The 16,524-nt window shown below is 40.4% G+C and overlaps 1 protein-coding gene across 4 annotated transcripts in view; it reads left to right on the top strand.

The window, feature by feature from the left end:
- The window catches only part of Kctd16 (potassium channel tetramerization domain containing 16), a 296,969-nt gene that overhangs the window by 263,575 nt on the left and 16,870 nt on the right, over positions 1 to 16,524 (top strand). The window lies entirely within an intron of this gene.

Raw genomic sequence — 16,524 nt, forward strand, 5'->3', positions numbered from 1 at the left:
TGACAGGATGATGGAAATGAGGAAGGGAAGACAGCACATGGGAAGGCAGTAATTAACTGGAATGCATATTTATCATAGTCTGTCATTGTTTACAAACATTGTAATGATTCCTGATTGTTGAACTAAATGCCAGGCTCTCGTTTGTGAAGTCAATCAAACAACCCCAGCAGGTGCAGATCGGCAACAGGACAAAACAAGTGAGTGCTCCTCGGTATGAAGGAACTGGAGACGGTGGGATGTCTCCTGTTAAAAACAGATCTTGGAGGTTGGAATTGTAACTCAGTGGTACAGCCTTTGCCGGGCACATGAAGGATCTAAGTTCAGATCCCAGAACCACAAAATAAATATATGATCAGAATGGTCAATCTATAAGCTTCATTTTCCTCATATGTAAAGAGAAGAGAAGAAATCTACGTTAGATGGTCCCTGCTCTCCACTTTTATTCCTAGACAGCATCCCTTCTCTTAACCAGACATCTGTGATGGCTTCCTGATTGGCCTTGCTGCTTCTGTTCTTGCACACCTATAATCCATCTTCTTGTTAAGACCCAGAGGAAGCTTATGATAACCAAAGCTGAGTCATACAATTCCCCGGGCAAGGCCTTCCTCCTTTAGCTCTGGTTTCAAACATGCCCATTGACTGCAGCTGCTGAGGCCCTATAATGATGTCCCTCCTGTCTTCCTGTTTGGACCTCCCCTTCCACTATTTACCTCTTTGGATCACTTCAAGTCACGCAAGCCATCCTTCCCTTCCTTGCACAGGTATAGGCCTTTACATCTACTATTCCTTTGGTTTCTACATGATCTTCGTAGGTTGCTTCCTTTGGACATTTGATTATGTCTCTAATGCTACTTTCTCTGGAGATGAAATATGATTATTGTGATCATTCAGTACATTCCCTCACTCCAACTCACTGCAGTGAAGTATATATTTACCCCCACAGCCCTCAATAGTACCTGAAATTTTGTAATTTATCATTTTTACTGAAACATGAATACCTCCATGGTCAACTATGCCTCCATTGCCAGTAAAGTATCTGCAAGAAATCAATCAATCATGAGTTGAGTGAGTGAATGTGAGAATTAAAGGACAGTGAATAGAGAGGGTTCTATGATCTATTGGATGTCATATGAATGATTTTCTGCCTGTTAATTAGGGACCCTTAGAAATATTTGTTAAAGTCAAATGAGTATGATTTGCAGACATGCTCTCTTACATTCATGCAGCTTAAAATGTATGATCTAATGAAAGACAAGATTAGCCTAAGGGTAGTGTTAAAATCCCCAATGTATTCTACACTCAGTTTCTGAAGTTTTCTGTTTTGTACCATGATGCGTTATTCAAACATAAGAACACATCACAGAAAAGGATGCTTAGGAGTTTCAGGAGAAGCATAGAATGGACAATTTGTAGTCATCCTGGGATAATATTTATATCTCAGATGTTCTACCAGTCCCAAAATTTGCAAATTGAACCGATTATCTTCATCACCTACCACTCCCCCAGCCTCTTCTTCCATGGTACCTGCTTCAGAGAACAAGATTAGCAGGTACTAGCTGCAAGACAGAGGTACTCCTGGGAACATCTTTTATACCTCCCTCCTCTCGTCCACATCTGTAACTTCTGCCTCCTCAGTAGCTCTGATAGCAGGCAGCTGCTCTCCAGTTTTAGAAACAATAGCAGGTGCTATCATTTCATCTCACCTGGGTCGTTTTAGCAGCCTCCTAACTTGTCTGCAACTCTTATGTTCTTAGAGTTGTCTGTATTCTCTCATCTGAAACACATTGGTAATGTGATCACTTTAGTAGTCCCTTTGCCCTCCCTGACAAGAGTCTATGATCCATATTCTAGCTCTAGCTGCCTCTCACCTTTTCCATGCCGTCTTCATTCACCAGATGCCTGTGAACTCCTCTGAAGGTTGTATTTCTCACATCCCCACTATTGAACATTATTTTCAGTATCTTACACAGTATTCATATTCATTGGTCTTTCTTTTACCATCTCTTCCCTCTTTAACACTACCTAGAGCCAAATGCTACTTCTTTCCAGAAGAATGCTGGAACTTCCCCTAATCCTTAAAGACATGTCAAGCACCAGTATTCTAGTGCTATCGTCTTCAGAATTTCATTTTAGTTTCCTAGAATTCTACTCTGGATCCTATCACAGCTTCCAGATTATTCTTGGAAACTGACTGCTTGCGAGATTGAGAACAGTACTTCATAGGGTGGAGAATTCGCACACTCTGTCCCCCGTGGAAGCACTCTTCTGGAAAGGTTACGGAACTCTTAAAAGATGGGGTCTACAATGAAAACATGGGGTACTAGGTTCTCGGGACATGGTTAGAGGCTCATAGCCAGAGGACAGAGGTCTCTGCCTCCTGGTACACTGCTGAGACATGAACAAGCTGCCAAACCCACCCTCCAGCTGCCACAGACCGAAACTGCCTTTGTTGTGATGAACACGGCTCTGTTTCCTCTGTCATGAAACTGTGATACAAAACAAATTCTTCCCCTAAGTTGTTTGTGTCAGGTATTTGTCCCAGCTACAAAAGAAGCAACCAGCATACTGACCTTCCATTTCTTACTTTTGTGACTTTCTCTGCTTTTCTCTTTTGCGGCTATCTCCTTGTTTGTGTGCTTTGCTGTCTCACCTTTGCCCTCTCAGTCTTCCTTCTGGTTCTAGTATTTACATATGCAAGGGCACCATGGAGCTCGGTGTCCTCTCATGTAGCCCAGGAGCTGCACAGATGTAGGCCAGTGTTATCATCACACAGTGCTCTCTCTTGTTGACCTTTGTAACTTACAGTGTGATCCTCTTGCATTGACCTTCTGAGGGTTGGGCTGGTAGACATGTACCACCAGGTTTCACAATGTGTTCTTTTGTCTCTGGGTTTTCATTGTTGCCCCTCTTATTCTCTTTCTCTTTATATCAGTTTCTGGTCTCCATCACTTTGGAATAGGGTATCCATGTGTCCAAATTGAATGTTTCAATAATCACAGATTCAGAAGTCTGATCAAGATATTGCCTGATTCTGGAGGTTTTACAAAATGTTTTTTTTTTCTTATGTATATGTGTGTCTGTGTGAGTGTGTATCCCTTGTGTAGTTAGGTGCCAGTAGCAGCTGGATAAGGGCATTGCCAGGAGCTGGAGCTACATACAGGCAGTTGTGGCAGCCTGGTGTGGCTGCTGGAGCCCACACCCACATGCTTTGGAAAAGCAGAAAGAACTATTAATTGCTGAGATGTCTCTTTAGCCCCAACTTGGAAGTTTTAAACTGAAACTAAACCCCTTCCTTCAATAAGTCTTGTTATTTTAGGTTCATCATGAAATGATGAGAAAGAAAATTAATTCTCTGGCTGACCAAAGTAGAAAACAATGGGATAAAAAGTCCAGCTACCAGGACAACCCTCTCCTCTCTTTAGAATCCTTGTTTTGATTATTTTTTAAAGACTCTGTTTCCCATTAATTTATCAGATGTTAACAACTAAGAGCCTGTTACTAAGTGTTTAATAATCAATGCAGAGAAAAGTATTTAATACATAGACATCAAAATGTAGAAAGACCTCAAATGTCTATCAATGTAATCACTGCAGAGGAATATTAATGGATACCAAATAGTATGGACAGAACTTAAATATCTCTCAGTCTAACTTTCCCATGATTATAACTGGGTCAGAGTATTTATTTTATGTCCCCTCCAGTCTGGAAATTGTCAGTGCTGGTTATTTTGCCTCTATTCCTTTGCTCTATCTGCTCATAGGACAGATCTGTCAAACTACTTGAAAGACTGTTTTAAGTGAACTAACATGGAAGTAATGGTAGGTTACTTTTCTCGAATCATGGGTAAATGGACAATCTCACAACTTTATGTATGCATTACACGGTAGTAGACAACTCACTTTTGAACAGTTAACATTGAACTGACAGAATAATGTACAACTTATAAATCCCTTCAGGAATTCTCCTTCCTTTTGAAGTCCAAGTCAAATATGGCAGTCATTGTTCTGGAGAGCCCAGAAAGAACATTTCTGTATATACCTGTCTGTGTGTATACTGGTATTTCTCTAAATATTGTTAATATATGCAAATTATAACAATGCTTTTGTAGACAACCATGATAAGGGTGCAAAGTGGGAGATTATGGTTAAGTAATAAGAAATTGGATTTTGAGTGGCCTGAATATTGGAAGAATGGTTGAAGAAATGGGATCAAATGGATGGTTATCTTCGGTGAAATTTCTATTTAAATACTTACACTGAAGTTGAAGTTCACCTTGTTATGCTTAACATACAAAGTAATCAGTTGTTTTATAGATGTTTTAGATAGTCATTGAGTATACCCTAGGAGCTTTTTTTTGTAAAAGGATGAGTCTTATCATTCAGTTCCTCTACTCCTTCAGCAAAATGTTTCTATTTCCCACATTTCCAAAGAAATACATTACCAGTCATCAGCAAGAGCTGAGGTCTATCCTTGTTTCTTTAGTTTAAAGCCCAGTATCTGTGAACTGGGAAGATGGCTTACTAGCTAAAGTACTGATGCTGCAAGCATGAAGAGCTGAGTTCTATCCTATCTTAATAAGGATGTTTATTACTGGGATTGTTGTCAGGTTTTCTTCTTGGGACTGCCATCCCCCAAATAATGACATAGAGACTTATTGTTAATTATGAAAGTTTGCCCTTAGCTTAGGCTTGTTCCACTAGCTCTTATAACTTATATTAACCTGTTATATATATTAACATTCTGCAACTTGGCTTTTTACCTCTCCTCCATTCTGTACGTTCAACTCCTTCCATCTCCCTGGCATCCACACCTCTCTTCCTCCCTATGTACCTACCTCTGCCCAGAAGTCCTGCCTATTCGCTCCTGACTGGCTATTGACCATTCATCTCTTTATTAAACCAATCGGGTGCCTTAGGCAGGCAAGGTAAATCAGTGACACATCTTCATACAGTGTGATAAAATATCACACAATATGTGATAAAGGCCATGACCAAAAGCAACTTGAAGAGGAAAGGGTTTATTTTAGCTTATACCTCTCTGATCATACTGGATCACTGAGGGTTGTCCAGGCAGGAACTGAAGGCAGGAACCTAGAGGTATGAACTGATGCAGAGTCCATGGAGGAGTGCTGCTTACTGGCTTGCTCCTTGTGGCTTTCTCAGCCTGCTTTCTTATAGCACCCAGAACCACCAGTCCAGGGGTAGCACAATCTACCTTAAGCTGGACTCTCCACCATTAATTATCAATCAAGAAAATGTCCCTTAATACAAAAGGAGGTGCTTTGTCTTACCACAACTTGATATGCCATGCTTGGTTGATACCCATTTGAGTCCTGCCTCTTTCTGAACAGAGCTAGAGGAGGCATGGATGAGGGGGCAGATGGGAGGTAGAGGAAGGGAATGGAAGGAGAGAAGAGAGGGGAAATGCAGTCAGAATGTAAAATAAATTAAATTAAAAAATAAAAATTAAAAAGGAATAAAGAAAATGTCCAGTAGGCTTGGCCACAGGCCTACTTAGTGGAGACATTTTTTATCTTAATTGAGGTTCTACCTTCTTAAATGACTATAACATGTCAAATTGACATAAAACTAGCCAGTGCAAATCTCCAGCTAAAGGAAAAATGTTATGGTGGCAGGCTTATAACCCTAGCCCTGGAGAGGCTGAGAACATCAGATTCCTGTAGCTGGCTAGCTAACCAGTCTAGCCTAATGAGCAGTGAGACCTAAGTCCCAGGGAGACATCATGTCTAATAAAAAGGATCTCCAGCCTTCATGTGCATCCACAAATACACACACACACACACACACACACACACACACACACACACACACACAGCCCAAGAACAGGACAATTGGCATGACTACCTGTCTCTCTATGGAGATCCTGGGGCCAGACTGCCTGATTCTTCATGCCAGTTCCATTTTGTAAAGGCAATGGGCTTCTGCTTGTCCTTCCTGGGCCTCAGTTTCCCTTTTTGCAAAAAGTGAAAGACAACAAGTATCTTTCTTAGGGATTCTGCAGATCTCAAGTGAGTCTCAATGAGGAAACTGCATAAGACAACACATGGCATGTCGCAAACATCCCATTTAATGGTCTCTATTATTATGACAGGATATTAATATAGGCTGTGCCTATATAGAAAAAGTTTTGCTTAGCTCTGCTTTTATCCCATTTTGAACTTCTAATTAAAAGAATAGCAATTAATTACCATCCAATTAGCAGAGATACAGGTTAAGGCAGAGCTGCTAAATTCTGCCAGGCTTTCTCTTCTGTTATCATCGGAAGACAGCCTGGTGAAAATGAGGAGTTATTCCCATTTGGTAAAAAAAAAAAATGAAAGGGTAGCTCAATTTCCCTTTCCTCTGCTTACTGGGCTTCTTTAAAGTTTATCATTAATGGGGGAAGGAGTGTGCCAGATAAACTCTTGTCAAAAAAGGCAGCTTTCCACTGGAACAGCGCATTGGGGTGAAGAATTAGGCCAGGGTCTTGAAGCTAAAACAGCCCAACACAATCCTAGCCTTGTCTTTTACTGGTTTTGTAAGCCCTGGACCACTTAGTCAAGTTTTATCAAATCTGGTTTGCTCATCAATAAGTATGCACATTTATTTCAGAACAGTGAGAAGATTTTTTCCTCCAGGGGACATTAAGTGGCCCCCCGGAGAGTCAATTACCTTGGCTGAGGAGAAATCTTCCAGGTAAAGTTTAAGGTTGGAGCCAGCCGCCACTCAGCCTGAAGTGCAGAGGGCAGACTCCACAGGAAGCTAGGCAAACCAAATACCAAGGTGAAAACGCCCTGCTGCGTGTCTAAGTAGCATCACAATGGGCATGTGGTAGGTGCCCATAGTTCAGTAATTCAGTGCAAAAATTTTAAAATTAATAGCAATTACTAGTCATTACCCATTACTGTCTGTTTCCAGGCTCCCATCTCTGTGTAGCCTGAGAATTGTGATAAACCATTCTCTCTGGATTTCTGAGAATGATTCTTCTGTCAAGAATACGCACCATTCAGAAAAGGCCATTTGATGTTCCTTATAGCAAAAGTCAAACAGAATGGCAGCCCACTGTTACCTGGAAAAGGCAGGTCCTAGCCAGCTACGTACTTGTCCTGAGGTAGAAAAGCGCTGTAGTTCCTGCTCCTCTCCACAGGCTGGAACATCATGGAGATGCTGGCAGATGCAGGGCAGCATGGAACTCAGTATCTCCAGAGTCTGGAACTGTACCAATGTAGGCCAATGTTATCAACACATAGGGCTCCCCTCTCCTCCCCTCCCCACCCCTCCCCACCCCTCCCCACCCCTCCCCACCCCTCCCCACCCCTCCCCACCCCTCCCCTTCCCTCCCCTCTCCTCCTCTCCATTCCCCTCTTTATTTCCTCGCTCCTCCTCTACTCTCCTGTCCTTTCCTTTCTATCCCTCTCCTCTTCTTCCACCTTTCTCCATCAGGTATGTGGTCCAATGCAATATCCTCATTCTCCAATTACTTTATCATGCAGTTATCTTCACTGTCAGGAACAACAGCCTCTTCTGGAGAGTGTTCTTGCTCCTATTTATTTATTTGTTTATTTATTTATTTTTCTATCCCAGATGATAGATTATTTGTTTAGAAAATCCTCTCCATTTGGATTTGAGTTATCTACCTTTTGTCCCAGGGTACATCATCCCAGTGGTATCCTTGATGTGGTCCCAAGCAGGGTTCCACACCAAACTGGCCTCAGACCCCCTCCAGGCCCTGGGCACATCCTTTCAGTGCTCTTTAGGTTTCTGCCTGTCTTTCTAGGATTCTGCCTCTGTGCTATTGCTGTGAGCATCTGGACTCTGCATCTCCTTCTTGTTGGACTTCTCATGAGAGCCTCTTCTGCTCTCGAGGTTTTCTGCTTAACGCTGACTTCCTTCAGAGTGATGCATGACTCACACGTGTTCTGAGACAGTTCTTCTATTTCATCTGTGTTGCTCAGATCCCCGAGTTCTCTGGCTCTTGAATAATTAATTCTTCTAGCATAGGCTGACTCTTTTTGAACCATGAGAAACAACAGAAGTTTAGGTCTGCATTTGCCCACAAACACATTCTCTCCCTTAAGAAGAACCCATGCCCTGCTTGGCTATTCCATATTTATTAAACAGTATTAGCAAATATTATATCTTTATTATGTCACAAAGGGCTTTTTTTATGAACAAATAAAGTGCACACTTCAGACACTACTGATTACCAGAGCAGCCGCAGTAAGAGAATACATGAAGAATGTGAACTACCTCCACACATCAGCAAGAGGACCAGCATGCTTTATCCTTTAAGTTAGTCCTGTGCCAATATTTTGGAGGGAGAGAGCTTAATTTTTTTACACAAATATAAGAATGATATATCTAAGAAAATGGAGATGTTTCAAGTTGTTCTAAGTCTATTATGCTGTAGAGGTGTTACTGAAGGTGGAGTCATTAGGGTGATCACGCTTTACAGTAAATGTCTTAACCCTTGCAGCCTGTTGGCACTTCCAAATATCTCTTGCAGAATGTGTGTGTGTGTGTGTGTGTGTGTGTGTGTGTGTGTGTGTGTGTGTGTGTATGTGTGTGTGTGTGTTTGAGAGGGAGAGAGAGAAAGAGAGGGGGGAGAGAGAGAGAGAGGAACATATTTTTACCAAAACCAATAATGTCTTGGTTTGAAATCCTGTCACTTTATAAGCTTGTAACTTTGGATTGGGCTAATTTAATATTAAGTTGCATTCATCTTCATGAAAAGCAAAGGAAAAGAGCATCACTTAATGGGTTATTATGAAGACTGACACATGTGGGGTCCTCCATCAATTGCATTATTTTATATTTTTATTATTATGCTGAAGTTTTGACTGGGAGGGTAGCTGTGGCCCTAGTTCTTTTGCAAAACAGACGGTGATGTAGATTTCGTTTGTTGCTTCAAATGCTATTTAGATTTGTTAGGGATAACGTGATAAACAAGACACCACCACAGAGAAGAGACAAGTCGTTCTCAAGACAGCCTTGCAATGCTAGTAGGTCTCCCCTTCTGCATCCTTAGTGTTGGGAGTGTGTGTGTGTGTTCAGATGATGAAGTGGATACAGTTAATAGATGTTAAGTGTGCCTATATGAGTCTGATATGGTATTCAAGAATCTTGTTATAAGCTTCAGAAAATTAACTCTTACTAGATTAATCAGAAATAGAGAATTTCCAGGCCTAAAGATTATAAATCTGCCTCTAGGGCCAAATTGAGACTCTGCTAAATGATGGGATGTTTCTCTCTATTTCTCAGCTTTTCCTGTCTCCCTTGGCTCACTGTTCCATGAATGTCTTCCCCAGCTGGTGTGAAAGATGGCTGTTGGACTCATATTTCCCAGTTTGGCAACCTCCCACAGAATACAGCATTTATGACCCATATGTTCTAGCAGAACAGTCCCAGTGAGGGCTCACATCCACCTAGCTTGAGTCACACATCAAGCCCGCATAACCCACTGTGGTCATGTTAGGGAACTCTATTCATATCAGGGCCATATATCCTCCCTTTGTGGCCTAGATATTGATTAAGACATAGGGTGGGTCATGGGAAACTTGCTCCAGTTTACAAAAAAAAAAAATAAGTTGAAGAAAAGGACAAAGGCAAATTTTTAGAATGAATGGAGGCAGGTAGGAAAGGGGTTAGTGTGGGCCACAGAACTTGGACTAGATGACTAATAAGGACTTTGGGGGTCAGGGTAATCATGTGTGACCTTAGCTAAAAGAAAGGGGAAAAAAGCTAAGGCTGCAATGAAATAAAATGAGCGAGAAGGCAATTAGAGAGCAAACAGTCCTTGAAAAGTGGAATAATCATGCCATCACAAGCTGCTTAAGAGAAGAAGATACCAAACCAGCGAGTCAAGCTTCAGGATTACCAGCTTTATTCGAATACTACAATGCTCTAAAACCTAACAGGTTCAAAACCAGAGGTGGGAAGGTGTGTCTGAACATTACCAAATTGGAAAGTTATACCAATATGAAGCATAGATAGAGTAGCTAGGAAAGTTGATTTGTTTTCTTTTCTTTGTTTTTTTTTTTTTTTTTTTTTTTTTTTTGGTTTTTTGAGACAGTAAGTTCTATAATAATGCAAGGTCCTTTACATTAACAAGCCATTATACATGAGGACTAATTTATACACACATAGTCATATACAAAATAAGGCACTTTGAACTTGTTGGATTAGGCCATGCAATTTGATTGCTGTCAAGCCATCCTATTTTTATCATGGTTATATTAGATGTATCCTAATAGTACTTCTTCTAAAGACCTTCATGAGTCAGAGGTCTTCAGTTATTTGTAAAGGATTTTCTGTCTCTTTCTCTCTCTCTCTCTCTCTCTCTCTCTCTCTCTCTCTCTCCTCTTCTCTCTGTCATACACACACAATCTCTAATCATATGGTATATTATATATATGTGTGTGTGTGTATGTGTATATATACATATATATATAAATATATATCAGTTTTCTGTTCAATTCATTTGTCCTATGCATAGACATTTACATATACCCTAGCATATACTCTCACAGCCTGATCTGTGTATATTAATATGGTGTAGAATTCAGAAGAACATTGATACAGCCTACAGCTTCATGTGGAAAACAACCATTAAATTAATAAACTTGGAAGAATACATATATATACTGTGCATGTACAGGGAGAGAGAGAGAGAGAGAGAGAGAGAGAGAGAGAGAGAGAGAGAGAGAGAGAGAGAATGTCAGGCTTCTACATATTCAATGTTATGAAAGTATAAAAGCTAAAAGCCAGGGACAAGAGATTACGATGACCTTTAATTGTGCTGGGGAATAGAATGGTCAATCCATTCTGTGAAGTTACATTTCAGCTGTGTTTGTGCTGATATGAGCAGGTTAAGCAGGTGTAGACGAGAAGAGTGTGTGTTGCTGGCAAGGGGAGAACAAATTGAGATCCCTGAAGTGTAAAAAGGGGCAGAGGGCAGGAGCTGAAGTGAGATCATGGCTTTCTTTATTGCCGTGTACTAACTCTTCTGTGAAATACATTCCACTTGGCCCAGAGGGTGTCTTATCCATTGTCATCCCTCAGAGCATCCATGTGCTGGTTCTGAAGGCACTGTCTCTGCTCCAGATCCACCCTTCTGGGCTATGCTTTGTGATGCCAGGACTAGGGTTCAGGATCACCACCCCAACTAACCAGTCACACAAGGTCACTCTTCCTGTACACGGCTGTTAGGTTTTGTCAGTAGGGGATGTCGGAGGAAGGTGTGAGACATGCAGCTGAAAAGTACTCCTGGCTTATTTCAAGCTACATCTGCTTTGCTTTGACCCAGAGCCATTGGCTCTAGCTGTTCTCTCTCCTCATGATCTCAGAGATTGACTCCTACAGGTACCTTCCCCAGCAGTGTGGCAGACTTCCTCAGGCATCTGGACCCTCCTCCACCAGACACCTCTTCTAAACCGTTTAGGCTTTAGAAGTTGCATACTCTTCCCTACATCTTTACAGACAGTAGCTGTAGCCCTAGTCACTCTGACCATCTCTTCAATGTCACTTTTATCCTTCTAATGTCTGTTTACTTACCTCTTATTGAATTCTCCATGTTAAGATTAATGGTGAAGTATATGCTTTCCTGACTGATGTGTGGATGGCTTAATTATCTTTCCTTGCTCATATACACTACCTCTTAAATAGGCATCCCAGGTAGGCGCACCCAACACCAAATGCCCTTGAGTAAAGAAAATGTCTGTCAAGAGCAAGAAATGATGAGTGTCAAGGTTAAGAACTTTGTGTCCAGAAGCTTGCGCAGCCTGCCTATTCCTAATCTCCACCATTCAATGCATCTTCAAAGGTTAGCAGAATTAGAAAAACATCAATTTGCTCATTATTGACTTTCCAACTGTGAAACCAAGAGTATCTTTTAGCAGCCTTGATAAATTAAATCTGGCCACCTCTCTCCCAGACTGGGAGGCTCCTACATCATTGACAGAGAAGACATGGTAGACAGCTCTCCCAGCCACTGCTGTAATGTGGTACATTGTACTCACAATCATTAGCAGGTGGAGAATTTGAAGTGTGGGTAGATTACAGAGATGCCTCCTTTAAAAATGCATAAGCACTTTGTGAGTTTGCTAAGTCATGTCTCACTCAGCTGGCCTTGAATTTTTCATGGAGGAGGCATATTTTGTAGGCTTTCCTCTCCTACTTCTTACCAGTAAGAACCGCTGTACTCAGGGCTCTGTGGAAGCTGGGACACCTCAGTCATACCATCTGCTTGACTGGTCCTTGATTTTGCCCAGATGTAAAATATTCAAAGATTTGAATGTAGATATTTGGACAGCTGATTTTCCCACTTTCCCTGCATTTAATTTAAAATACAAAGTTCTTCCTATCCTGCATTTAAATAATTCAAGTAAATTTTTATTCTAGAGGACTCATCTACTTGTTAACTTTTAAGCACTGCACTGAAAGACTCCTTTCTTCTAGAAATATTTCTGGTCTCATGGTACCTGCTGGATACTTTTTATGCTTATCATTATTCTCCATTCCAATGACAAGTCAGGCATTACCAGATACTTAGTTAATACTTTTCTACTGTGCCCAGCTCTGCTACAGGGTCTTTCTTAATGAGGTACTTGAGCCTTCAGTAAATATTGAGTATACAGTACATTTGTAGCAGAATCATTACTATATCAGTCAAATTTCTTGTTGAAATGTTTATGCTGATTGAGGTCTGGCTTGCAGTATGGCCAATATATTTGAGTGAATGGAGTACATATTTTGTGCTATAGACTGAGGCATCCTTTACTTCAATGATTTCATTTAATTTTCTTCAAACATCTACAAACAAAAACTCTTAGTTTAATTACTTTTCAGATGACTCTCAGAGATCTCAAGCAACTGTTCCAAAGAGTCACACTTGTCAAATTATTGTGCCTAATGCTGGAGCCTGAGATCTTTTCTGCCATGTTTTCAACTTGAAACATCTGAAAGTATATTTTTAGCACATTTGTTCATTCATCAAACATTTATTAAAAATCTATTATGTGCCAGATACAAAAAATGTTGCAGAAGCCTTCACATTCAGAAATGGCTTATAAGAAAAGTGGTATTATCAAATTTTAGGTTTAGCAATTAATAAACCTGTGAAAGGCATTGGATTTTCTTCTCTTTTTAATATCATTAAGTTAGATTTTTCTTTGAAAGAAATAATATTCTCCTTATATATGGCCAATCAGTTGTTATAGCTGTTTTCTAGCTAAATGGAAAGACTCCAAGCAGTGTTGAAACCTCCCAAATTAGGAGTGGACGTATTTAAATCTGCAGCCCCAGGGTATTTGTGACATTGCTGTTTTCCACAATTGGAAACGTCCTAGAATACCTTACATTACAAAACTGGCCTTGCTTAGGTCTTTCATGTCTTCTTAAGGTTTGGGAGCATGCCTCTGAGAGACTGCAAAGGCAAAGCACCCTGAGCTTGCAGCCCCCTTCCACCCTAGTTTCATACTTCGGCTTCAGTTACATTCTTGGGAAGAGGGTTGTTGGACACAGTGCTTCCAAGAAGGAGATGGTGAACACCTCTGTTCAACACGTCTATTTTCAAATTTCATATCGGCTCTGTTTGGACTATATCAATCCCATCTTCTTCCTTGATTTCAAAAGAATATAAAAACCTCAGAAGCCATTTTATAAATTACCTTGCCCAAATCGTAAAATATACAAATGTTCTTGTGCCATATTGAAATGTGCAGTAGTGACCAGCTACACCAAAAGTAAGTTGTTCAATTTCCTTGTAAGAGTGACAGTGTCCAGGATGAGTGGAAGGTAATGGTTCTATTTGCCTGGAAGCTGGAAAATCCCAGATGACACTTAGATGCAGGATCTTCCCAGCACCTTTAGGAGACAAGCTGCAGCAGTGCTAGGCCCCTTGATTGCTAATGCTTTGCAAGGTTGCACATGAGTGCACAGGAGTTGATCACATATGGGTTTGGGTGCTGCTTAAAGGCTCTTAAGAAGATTCATGTATATATATGTACCCTCCTTGCCTCTTTGCTGCATTTCCCTTCCTTATTCGAGTCCTTTCTTTCCTTTTCTTTTCCTCAATGCTAAATCTAATTTCTAAACATTCTCCAGTGGACTCAGTTAGATAACCTTCTGTCTGAAGTGAACACTTTTATTTAGTCTAATTCATTTGAACTACCCCGCTTTGAGTTATATCAGTAAAGAATGATCCCGTTGTCAGGCAGCTGAGGCAGATTCTGACTAGAGGTGAGAAATATTCCCCTCAATATCCCCTGGCAGACTGAAAGCGTTTTTCATTGTAGATATTTCCAAGCACCAGCTGGAACATGTTGAGCGGTTTCTCTGCTGTGCAGAAGATATTTAGTTGTAATAACTGAGAATAGCTATGGCGTTACTGCTATTATGATTCCTTTTGGCTAATTGGATTGTTGCATTTAATTTAATAGCTGTATAAATGCAATGATTACTCAGTCATATGTTAGAAAGTGAGTCTATGAGTGTGTAAAAATTAGGTATTCTGGGGCTGTGATTTAGAGAAAAGTATTTTTACTTCTTCTGAAAAAAATATGACTAGTTGTCAAGTGTGAGAATCACCTATACATGTGAAATATAGACATTACATAGGAAGTCAAGGGGTGACTTTAAAATAGGTTCATTTCTTTGACCATATTAGAAATGGCAATGAACTAGATTTTTTTGAAAATGATATCTATTTTTTATAAGAATAGGACATAGTAAAATCAAACTGCATTTTTAAAAGTCTTAGAAAATATTTTTCATTATCACTCTATTATATTATTATTATAAGGATATTAGTCTTCCTTCATATTTTTATGGCATTAGTGAAGTGGCTGAATTGAAATGCCCAGCTGTACCCAGCTTTCTCTTTTGTGTACCAGCCAGCTCCCAAATCATAACACGGAGACTTCTTATTTGTTATGAATGCTCAGCCTAGCTTAGGCTCATTCCTGGTTAGCTCTTTTAACTTAACGTGTTTCTCTTTATCCACCTTTTTCCTCTGGGATTTTCACTTTTCTTTCCTTCTGTATATCTTACTTTCACTGATTCTCCTGACTGCTGGCTGGGGGCTGCCTGGCTTCTTGGCCTGGGCGTGTCTCTCTCTTTCTTCCTCATTCTTTTCTCCCTCTTTCTCTCCTCTCTTTTTCTTCTCCTTTTTATTCTCTCTGCCCGCCAGCCCTCCACCTATTCCTCTCTCTACCTAGCTATTGGCCATTCAGCTCTTTATTAAACCAATCAGGTGCCTTAGGCAGACATGGTGAAATGAATGCAACACATTCTTTACATGATTAAACACTCACCTTTACATCATTAAACAAATGCAGCGTAAATAAATGTCACATAACTTTACACAGTTAAAGTAATATTCAGCAGCCTAAATAATTGTTAACACATCTTTGCCTAGTTAAAGTAATATTGCACAGCACCCAACCTGTAATGTATGATCAGTACACAGAATGATTCTACAAGGTTTGGGGCTATTCAGAGATTGGAAGGCTAGAGGCCAAAATTTATGTCTGAAAAAGTTCTTTTGTGCCATGATTGTGAATTTTTCAAAGTTCATTGAGCCACCAACTATGTACCTGAAAAATTGCTCTGCCTCCAAACTGCTGAACTAATTTTCAAGAGTCAACACTTAGGGGATGGGGACAGAAGCTCTCACATTGGCTTAAATTAAAAAGGGAATTTTTTTGGATCACATAATTGACAAGCCCACTGACAAGACTAGCTTCAGGCATGGCTAGACCCAGCTACTTTAAAGTTATTATTAAGATGCTCTGTATTATTAAGTTTCTTTGTTATACCTTGGGTGATTCATTAGACTTGCAACAATAAACACATCACCATGTCTACATTAGGAAGATGGTGGTCTAATAGCTGCTGGAACACACATAAGGTAGTTATGTGCAATAGTCAAGGTGCTTAAAAAGTACAGCCATACCTGTGGGGAGGTAGACATTTTTAGGAGAGATGCACAGGAACTTCAGAGAAATTCACACTTGAACAGTATTTTGAGAAGCAAGAATTTTACAGACAGGCAATTTGTTTTAGGAAGCAGTTAATTGACTTGGTTATAACACTTGGGACATCTGTATTCAAATCCCAGCTCTTCCACTAACTATTCAAACCATGGCATATCTGTTAAGTTCTCTGGGTCTTGATGTTTCCATGAGTGCAAATGCCAAGTGGAGCTGTTGCGCTCATAGGATGAGCACAACATGTGTGCAAATGCCAAGTGGAGCTGTTGTGCTCATAGCCAATGGAATGCTGGGACTGGCCAGAGCCCTCTTCACTAACCACTACCATTTCCCCTTAGATAGCCTCTTCCTGAATCCTGACTGTTACAGGTGGGGCTTTAGCTGAGGGTTTAATGCTACCTATGGTAAAATTGGCAAGCACTTTCTGAGATTACTGTCTGCCACCCATTTCCTTCTGCTTGTCTCATCTAAATCATCTCTAAAACTCCAGGTAGTAAGAAAATTCTTATCTTGGTGTTAGTGCTGGTAGAACTGAA

The sequence above is a fragment of the Peromyscus maniculatus genome, chromosome 19, assembly GCF_049852395.1.
Source record: "Peromyscus maniculatus bairdii isolate BWxNUB_F1_BW_parent chromosome 19, HU_Pman_BW_mat_3.1, whole genome shotgun sequence".
Taxonomy (NCBI): domain Eukaryota; kingdom Metazoa; phylum Chordata; class Mammalia; order Rodentia; family Cricetidae; genus Peromyscus; species Peromyscus maniculatus.